Here is a 10452-nt window from a genome sequence, read left to right on the forward strand (position 1 = left end):
CACAAGAGATGATCAAATGCATAGGGCTCTGATCAGAACACAGGGCATCCGTCCACTTCTTGGGCAGCAAAGTGAATGAATTAAGGTGTTGGTTTGGTTTTTTTTTTGTATTTTATCAAAAATTTATTGCTAGATGGGTGAAGCTACAGGGAAAGCATGAAAGTCATTCTCCGCATCACATTTCATAGATGTGTTTTAAAAGCCTTCTGCTCACATCTTGACAATACTGCTGGGTGGCTGAATCCCATGCTCCTGAACCACCTGTATTTGTCTGTGCTGCAGCTGTGCAGGCAGTCTTCCCCAACTCAGACACACCTTGGGTTAGTGCTACTTTCGTCTGAAGGAGTGTCCTCTGTAAGCCTTGCCTTTCCTCCACTAGGCTGGTGCAGCACAGTTGAGCAGCCAACCCAGAAAACCGGTCTGTGCATGGATGAACATAGTGGTGATTTTATAGCAACCTAGGCATTTCAAACTTCTACATCATGGATGTGGACTCTGGACCAGATGCTGCTTCTTGTGTTTCTGCTTCTCCTCGGGGGAGGGATGCAGCAGGACCTTCGCCAAAGGCATGCGCACATGAGAGGCCAGAACTTTCCGAGAATTCTGGATGCAGCTCTGTGCCAAGTTGTTCCCGCATGGGAAAATTATGGCTGGGGGCTTTCAAAAGCACCCAAGCAATTGAAAGTCAGCAGGACTTAGATGCTTTTGAAAGGCCCAGCTTAGCTGCACAAATATGAGAAAAGTCTCTTTTGAAAATCTGTCCCTAGCGCTCTTATTCAAACAATACTAAGAGAAGTCCCTATCATCAGTGAAGTGTCCACATGCATCAGAAGCTCTGGCATGCTTTGTTCCTGACATATTGACTAAGGGCACATCTACACTCATGGGAAGATGAACATGCTGACTGTCAATCTTCTGGAGTGCGATTTAGCACCCCTAGAGGGGACACGCCAAATCGAACTGTCCTGGCACCACTGTCAAGCCTGGTGCTCTTGGCAGTCACAAGGAGTAAGGGAAGTCAATGGGAGAGTTTCTCCCTTTGACCTCCTGCTGCATGGATGGTGGCAAATATCGATTTTTAGATAAGTCCACTCCGGCTATGTAGTCTTGTAGCTGGATTTTCGTATCTAAAATCGATTTTACTTTCTAGTGTAGACCAAGCTTAAGTGATGCCATTTGTTCTCCCCAAGAAATTCAATTGAAACTGGGGGGGAGGTCATTGACAGCAGAATTTGTTCCCTTGTACTTGATCTCCTTAACCTTTACTCCATTTGCCGATCCCGAAAAGGGCATGTGTGTGAAACTGAACATTAATTAGACTGGGGTAATAGAACTCCTAGACCTCCACAGTGGAATTTGTCTACATGTATTCATGAAGAGGAGTAATCCAGGCTCTTAACCCACAGCAGAATCAATGGCCAGGCATGGCAGGGTGATGGAATTCCGGCCCTTTCAACCTGACTGTCATGAGGGTATTAGCATGTTGGCACAGACATACAGAACAGCGGTGGAATAAGAATATGCCTCAGTTTGATTCCTGCTGCTTATGTTTTCAAAGGCATTTACTCTTGGCTCATCCATTATGAGATTACAACAGCTCATGGCTGGAGTGTGCTTGCAGATGAAACAGGAGGCAGATGAAGGGCTGTTTGGTCGGCCGTGTCCATTTAACCTCCCGTGGGGCTCACAGTGCACAGGGGCAAACAAAGAGAAATTAAATAAGCAAACTGTTTTTTTTTTCCATGTCCCCCAAACCTTCCAATCTGTACATCCTTGGGACCCAGCATCTGTGAAAGAACAAAATTACCCTTGGCTCTAGTTTTCCTGCTCTCAACATCAGTCAGGAGAAATCAGATGATCTGGAAAGAGAATATGAAAAATAAAGAAGCCAACTGGGGCTTATGCCTGTTGGCTCAAAGCAGGGATTCTGCTCCCAGTGAGCTGAGGCCTGTTTTTCTGTGATGATGTTGTCATGGTTGGATGGATTGAAAGGCACCCATTTAAAAACTCTGCGTTGTGGCCCCTACTCAACAGAGTATTTAAGCAAATGCGTAAGTATTTTGTTGAAGGGGGCCTTAGCTCTAAAGGCATCTCTGCCAACCACAGTATCTGCTGTGCTTGGAAAAGCAGACATCACTCCACCGTGATTACTCCAGAGCCAGGAATTGTGAGACATTTAGGTGCAGCCAGGCTGATTCTTTAATTTACTTCTTTACTACAGTGCCTTCATCCCTCCAAAGCACACTGCAGAGTCCAGACTACAGCACACAGACTGGCAAACTGAGGTTCACAATGGAAGTACAAGAAACCAGATGTTTAGAGTGGTCCTAGCAAGTCAAGGAGAGTTAGGGCTCCTGGATCCCTCTGCTACTGACTAACTGGGTGACCTTTGAGAAGTCACTTACCCTCTCTGTACCCTGGCTTAATTGGCTGTAAACAGCACCTAGCCTCTGCGGTATCAGAGGGGTAGCCATGTTAGTCTGTATCTTCAAAAACAATAAGAAGTCAGGTGGCACCTTATAGACTAACAGATATTTTGGAGCATTAGCTTTCATGAGCAGAGACCTGCTTCATCAGATGCAACTGACGAAGTAGGTCTTTGCCCATGATAGCCTCAGAGGGAGGCTGCAGTGTACAGTCAATGGATGGATGGGGAACACTTTAAGATCCTTAGACTAATGGGGCGCTAGGGAGGTGGTGAAAAGCATCATGATTTATTATTTACATTGTGCTAGCAACCTCAGGTCCCAGCTAGGGAGTATCATCCCATGTGACACACGATGACGTGTCTCCCTGCACTGTGCCAGAGCGCTTATTGTACTCTAGCAGATCTCTTTCCTGTTCCCTGAAAGGGGAGTAAATGGGATTTTTTTTTCCCTCTGTTCAATGCTGCTTATTACTACAAGAGACCTGAAGTGTGGTTCCATGGTCCTGTTCTTGTGTGCTTCCAAACCCCCACCTACTGTCTGCCTGATGCTGTGGGGACAAATGTGGGGGTGACTTTGAAAAGCACTGAAGAGAGCTACATACCTGATTCCCTGCGCAAGTCAGTGCAAATAAGGCACCTCTCCTCACAGGTGCATTTGAAATGAGTGTGTAGAAAGTGCTGTGGGCAGGTATGGTGCCCAGGGATTCTGTTTAGTAAATTAATAAAAAGGCCTAACTTAATAAAAAAAGAAACCGAACATCCCCCCAGTACTCAGGCTATGTCTACACTACCAGATAAATTACATTTGTAACGCTGGGTTTTACAAATTCAGTTTTGAGTATCCTCACTTCCCCCAAAGTCCACACAAAGTCGAGTTAGTGATGCCACATTAGAATGGCCAAACAGCGACTCTTGCAGCAATGCATTATGGGAACGTATCCCACAGTTCCCTCAGATCTGCATTCTGCCCCCTCCCCCAGGCCCTGCTCCACCAGCCCCCCGACTCTGGCAGCGCACACCCTGCTGCCTGGTTCCCGCTTCCTGCAACTTGCGGGAGCCCGGAAACTGACCAGCACTGCTGTACCTGGCTCGGGGGAGCCGAGAGCCAGGCACGGCAGGGAGCCATCTACTGCGCTGGTCAGTTTCCTGGCTTCCATGAGTGGCAGGCAGCCGGGAGCCAGGTGCAACAGCACCAGTCAGCCTCTGGAAGCTAATGAGTTTGATTCAAAGACACGGCGCTTCCACACTAGCCTTCATTCCAACTGGTAAATTTGAACATGACGCTACACCCACCTGGTTCCGATGATATTACGCTATCAATATTAGTGCTCCCTAACTTGAGCTAATGGTATTTACAGTGAAGGCAATCACTTGGTGCAATCGAGCTAACTGCCTTAAATTCAAATTTATCTCATAGTGTAGATGTAGCCTTGGATTACCTTCTGCCTTGCTCCCTCCAGTCCAGAGGGCCAAGGGCTGTACAGTAGGGCCTCTGTCTCCATTGCCACTTTCATATAGCTTGTGCCACAAAGAGGTATAAATAAGTCACCTCTCCCCCCCACCCCCACTGCTTCTAGTGGTGACTAGCCCTAAGTGAAGTTAAAACTTCCATATTTAAGTTTGGAGGCAGCATTCAGTTTAAATCCAGTAAAGTTCATTAGTCCTTGAGATACTTAAAAGGGAAAGAAACATTTAATAGTAGAAAGAGGCTGAGCAGCAGGCTGTTAGTTGGGGAGGTACTTCTTCATATTGTAAAGCAGAGGACCGGAGCGTATGAAGTCAGCTTTGGTCCTGAGTAGAATAGGAAATGTAAATAGTGTGATGAATATAAAATAGGGCCCCAGCTCAGTGTGGCGTGTAGAATAAGCTATAATGGAGAGGTGTGTGTTTGAGAACGAGGCTCTGTCAGCCGGGGGCTGTCCACGGTGTTGAGATTTTAATACAACTGCCCTGATATTTCAGAAGCTCTTGGTTTCCTGGTGGCTGCTCAGGGCAGTTGGCTTTGGCGACCCCTGCGTGGTTAGTAGGAGACAGGGCAAACACCGGAGTGTGGTGTGCTGCTGACTGGTGGGCATCGGAGAGGTACATGTGCATGCTCTTGGATATCATGTGATCTCTGACCTGCTTGCTTGCCTTGTTCTGTTTCTCCACCATGTGTTTTGCATTTCACAGCTCAGGTGAGAATTCAGCTGGAGAAAGGCCTGGGGCTTGAGTTATGTGTTTGAATGATCCTGCCTCGCCCCCTGAGTCTTGATTGTGGCTGGTGGTCTCAAGTGCCAAAATGCAGCAAGCACCACCTGACTCACTGTTCCTCTGAAGAGTGTCTCCAAGCACGTGCCATAGCTATAGCTCAGTTGGCCACTGTGAAGAGCACCATGCGGTGCCCCTCCTCCCCATACTGTGTTCCTCATTTCACCCTCCTGAGGGCCTTCTTTTCCCTGGCTAGCCAGTGAAATTCTCACTTCCTTGCATTCGCTCTTTTGGAGGTGGGCCCTGGCAGTGCATTTCTCCTGCCCTTTCCACACGTGGCCCCAGGGATGTGAGACACCTGTCGCAAAGAAAGCCCTCAGCTGCCTGCAGAGCTCTGACGGGGGCAGATCCAGAGACCAGAGCTGTGTCTCATTTCTCAATCTCTCGCTCATGCTCGTCCCTTTTTGTCCTGCGCTGAGCTACACAGAGCAGCAGCATCTGCTTGAAATTCCTTAGTCGAGCTCCCATGCTATTGCAAACACTGGAGCATTCAGAAGAATCAGGGAAAGCAGAATAATAAGCCGGCCCTGGCCCACCTCATCCCATGGGCACTGCTAACCTAATTGCGAACTTCGACAATTTTGACCCAGGAGCATGACAATTCGTAGCACAAATCCTGATAATTCTTTGCTCTGCTATAGCTCAGTAACTTCTCATCAGTATCAAATCACTAAGAAATGTGCCAAAACCTGAGCACTGAGGCCAACAGAACAGCAGGACTCACACTGTGTTTAATAAACAATATTACCCGAGGGTCTAGAGGCCCTAATCAAGACGAGGGCCCTGTTGTGTTACGCACTGAACATACCCATGGTTGGGGACACTCCCTACCCAAAAGAACATCCAGGCTGAACAAGAAGGATGAAGTGACTGGCCCAAGGTCCCAGGGCAGAGGAGAGGGAGAGGAGTGGACAGAATGGTGATTCCAAAGTCTGTTCTGTATCCATTGGACCACACTGCCTCTTTAGACAGTAGCTTTTTGCAGGAACTGAAATTTACCCCAATGTCTTGGCATTATGGGATGTTTTTCTGCAATCTCAGGTGGCCATTTACTGGCCCTGAATAAAGCACCATCTGGTCTTCCATCACCCAGAGCCAAAATATCATGAGAAACTCAGCTCTGCATTTTTTTTTCCGCTTCCCCGGGGGTACGAGTCTGAGGAAAAAACGTCTGCAAAATTATAAGTAAACGCGGACATTTGTGCCACTCATCCAAGAATGTGGCACACAACCCAGCACTGGGTTAAACCTGGCACTGCTGCTCTGGAAAAGGATGAGCGCCTTTCTGCCTGGAATGCCGTGAAAGCACACAATGGACACAGCCCACAGAGAAGAAAAACACAACATCCTCTTTGTCTCACACACTTACACTTGATTGCACTATAAGTGATTTCTTCTGGACTTCGTGGCTCTTCCTCCAGAGATATAGGCTTTTTCTTTTTTCTTTCTTTTCAGTCCTCCTCAGATCTTTGTTCTGAGTGTCTAGCAAGGCAGGCGTGTCAGAGCAGACATGCTACATCTGTCCTCTTGAGAATGTGCGCCTTGTTAGCAGAACTATACCAGTGTATCCACATCAACACCCCACCTCCTAGGGTGGAAGCAATTTATATGAAAAGAAAGTGCTTTTGCTAATATAGCTGAAACTGGTTCCTCAGTCAAAAAAAGGGTACTGGCAAAAGCATTTTTATGCTGGTGTAATACGTCTGTAAGTATTGGAGGGGGAACGTGTTAGTCTGTATCCACAAACACAGTGAGAACTCCTGTGGCACCTTACAGACTAACAGATTTTTTGGAGCATAAGCTTTCGTGAGCAAAGATGAAGCGGGTCTTTGCCCACGGAAGCTTATGCTCCAAAAAGTCTGTTAGGCTATAAGGTGCCACAGGACTTCTCATTATTGTCCATAAGAGCATTTTTCTAGTATAAAAAGTCACCAGAAATCACACTTGTAACATCACTTCTAAAATGGCAAAACTTTCTAGTGGAGATCTGCTTGACCATCCTGTGTGCGAGAAGCTTGTGTATTCAGGTTTTTGCAATTCTGATCTCAAGGAATCCCACTGCCACCTGCCTTCTGGCCATGTCTGGGAATACAACTCCCCGTGGGCTTCTGAAATGCCTTGTCCAGTTTGTGTTTCCAAGTTCCAAGAGCCAGGGCTCTGTCAGATAAAATCATGCAAACCATTCTTGTTAGGAGGACAACTTTCCAATTTCTGAAAGTCTCTCTCAGCCTCCATTGATCAAGTGCCTGGGTTATTTTTTGCTATGGTTCTCTAGACTTCAGCTACTGACTGTTTTTAGGTCCAGCTATTTCAAGCACAATAAGCTAGCTCATGGGCTTCATCATCACATACCTTGTGCTAGATACCCATGAAACACAAGTTCCACTCCCACGTCACCTCCTCCCTGTAGTCCTCCAGTGTAGATACACTGAGTTCTATGCAGGTTACTGGAAGTGCATTTTTCTGGATGACACCTGAACAGCTGGTGCTGGCTGCATGCAGACAAACAGGTGAACACTGAGTGCTTCTGAGAATTCCACCTTACCTCTGCTCCTGTTGAAGTCAATAGGGGAGTTTACCATTGGCTACAGTGGGAACAGATTTGGGCCAATGTTGGAAGTCCCACGCTCAGAATCATTTAGAAAAGAACACTTCTGATAACAGGAGAAACTGGCTCCGGAAGCTTTGGCCACCATTTCACATCCACTCACTCTTGTGTAGGTGTTTGCCCTCCACCACGGAGGTAGCTGCAGTTCAACCGTGTTTGCTCCATCTTTGCAACCCTGGAGGATATAAGGCAAAATATGATTGTACGATAGTTGCTAGTAAACAGATATAAGACGGTTGGACCTTAACTATGAATATAGTCATTGGCAATAACCAGTGCTAGATCATTACTGAGTCTTACAGAGTGTCCAGGCCTGGGCAGGTACCAAAGGCTTCCTTGGTTGATTCATTCTGTGATAATTCCAGACAGTATTTCGGTGTCAGGAAGGGAATCAGCTTTTAATTCCCTGAAGTCAAATGAGAGCGCAACATAGCTCAGGTCATCAAAGTTCTCAACTTTTTAAAAGTGTCTTCATTTTCATCTATAGGCCCTGGTGATAACACACTCATTCCCTTGACCGGCACCTGATTTCAGTCTGTCTCCATTTCTTCAGATTCCCCAGCCTCTCTGACTCCTTCCCCTTTCCTTCTCCCTGCACCTGGATGATTTATACACCCTGTGGGCACAGTTGGATGAGGGAACCAGGTCATGTTTTAAGCTGTGGTTTCCCAAACTGGGGGCGTGAAGAAATTCCAGGGGGGACGTGAGGTGACCCAGCCCCCGTCATTCCCCCCACTCCAAGAAAGAGACAGCCTTTGCCTCCAGCTCCCCCGCCATTTTTTGTGGGCGATCCAGTACAGCTGCTATAAAAAGCAGGCGGCCAGCAAAGACCCAAGCAGAGCTAGTTGTCTCCTGCAAAGGAATGTGGGTTGTTGCGGGGAGGGAGGAGGAGGAGGATAATGGGGTTAGATGGGGTGCTGGGGGAGCCTGGCTTGGAAGGAAAGGGAGGGGGAGGGTGTAAGAGCGGGGGGCTGGTGGTGCCTGGCTTTGGGGGAGAGTATGGGCTCGGGTGGGCGGCTAGTGGGGCTCTGGAGGCTGACCCTGGCTTGGGTTACTTAAGCTGGTGGGTGGGCAGCTGGCCCTGGCAGTGTGAGGCTTGGGTGGCTGACCCATAGCTTGGGTGGGCAGCTTAAGCGACTGGCAGGCAGGCGGCTGCCCTGGTCTCTGGCGGGCAGGCCGGTGGGCAGCTCTGGCAGTGAAGGGCTCGGGTGGGTGGGCAGCTGGTGTGGGCAGCTCTGGCAGGTAGCACGGGACTCAGGCAGCTGGCCAACTGGGGCTACACCAGGCACCCACAATGCGGGGGCTGTGCTGTTAGCCTGGCCAGCCCATGGTCAGCCTCCGGGCTGGGATGGGGCTGGCACATTGTCTGGTACCCCGGCCCGGGCTGTGCCTGCAGATCTCAGGCCATGCTAGCAGCCCATCTGGGGAGGAGCTTGCGCTCATGGGGCCAGGGCCATGTCCAGCATGGGGCTGGAACTAGCCTTTGCAGCCAGCGGTTAGGCTGGTGTTGGCCCAGCAGGGGTCAAGGTCCCGCAGGAGGTAAGGGGGCCCCTGGGTTGGGGGTGGGTGGGCACTAAGGCTCTGGCGGTTGGCACACAGCTCAGGGCAGGGCGGCACGGCTCCATTGAGTTTGCTAGCTGCTATTTTCCAGACAACTTTTCTGGCAACCCCATTCAATAATTAGCACACAATCCATTCAACATTGATGTCGATACACTGCCAGACGTATTGCAAGAACACGCACTCGAAATAAAATATGATACAAGTGCAAAAGACAATTTCAAAAACTCAAGCTTGGAGGAATTTTGGATAAAATATTTCCCAATGTACTTGAAAGTTGATAAAAGTGCTATGTATTAGTCTTTCATTTTTGTCAACATTCCTTTGTGAAAAAAGCTTTTCAAGTTTAGTCCCATTAAAAACGAAACAAAAATTGACTGGATTTTGAAAATCATTTGTGTTGTGCACTTTCATCTTTCAAACCTAGGATTTCCCAACTCATGAAGAAAATGCATCATCATCCTTCACATTACATTCAATTTGTTTCTGCTGTTAAATTACATTTTTATTAAATTTTTGGGCCAAGAAAAACTGTGCTTATTTTTAATTTGAAATAACATTTTTATATCAAGCTTTTGTGTTTATTTTAAATTACAAATTGAATTTTTTGCTAAAACAGGGGCTGGATGATGGTAAAGAAGAAGTGGGGAGGGGATGTGAGGGTCTTTTAAAAATTAAAAGGGGGTGTGAGGCCGAAAAGTTTGGGAACCGCTGTTTTAAACCATACTCGCTAACGTGTTGATGAGCTCCGTTGTTAACTGAGTTTTAGCTGCACCTGGTGTTTACAGAGCAGTTCGTGTTTAGAAAAAACTAGCTGCCAGTGTTAAATGTGTTATTTCTTTTGAGGACTCAGGGGGATGCTTGGGGTTTTGAGATCACGGAGATTGGCGGGGGAGAGCAGGTGGTGCCTGTAACGGCTTTGGCAGTTGCTTGTGAATAAGGACGCCTGGGTTTACCCAAAAAAACATGTTGTGTTTGATGCCTTCACCTTCCCTTCCCACCTTCGAAGTGAATCTACCTCCTGCAGACCTTGCCCCTGCAGAAGCAGAGCTAGGCCCCTTACCTATCAGCCTAAATCACACCCACCCCCCCACCACTCAGAAGGAGCCCCTCAACAAAAACAGCAAATATTGGGCAACTCCTTTGATTGGTCTAAGTAACAGGCCCCTTATCCTTTCTTCAAGCCAGTCACCAGAATGTGCATGTGATGGAACTTGCCCTGCCCCACCCACTTTAGAGGAATTCAACTTCTGTGGCCCAGTCATCCTTGACCTCTCATTTCCTTCTTCCATGTCGCAACAAGGGGGCCAATGAATGTCAACTGTAGCCGTTTTAGTCACATGAATAACTCTGCAATGAAACCAGGAGTGCACTCACCTGCCGGTTACACAGTTCCACTCTAGCAAGGTGGGGTGGCCTCCCACTGACCCAGACGAGGAGGGACCACCATCAACCGACAACAGCAGGGGTTCTCAATGTCTTTGTTTCCCCTTCTGAAAACAAAAGTGACCTTGGTGGGGGTGGGGGCCGAAGCCTGAGCCCCACCGCCCCAGGTGTGTGGAGAAGGTGAAGCCTCACCACGATGGCCCCTCTAATTTTTTACATC

General features: G+C 48.0%; 1 pseudogene; it reads right to left on the bottom strand.

The window, feature by feature from the left end:
* Positions 1–327: 327 nt before the first annotated feature.
* Positions 328–570, bottom strand: LOC142021231 (small ribosomal subunit protein eS27-like; annotated as a pseudogene).
* Positions 571–10452: the final 9882 nt, after the last annotated feature.

The sequence above is a fragment of the Carettochelys insculpta genome, chromosome 15 (genome assembly GCF_033958435.1).
Source record: "Carettochelys insculpta isolate YL-2023 chromosome 15, ASM3395843v1, whole genome shotgun sequence".
NCBI classification, from domain to species: domain Eukaryota; kingdom Metazoa; phylum Chordata; order Testudines; family Carettochelyidae; genus Carettochelys; species Carettochelys insculpta.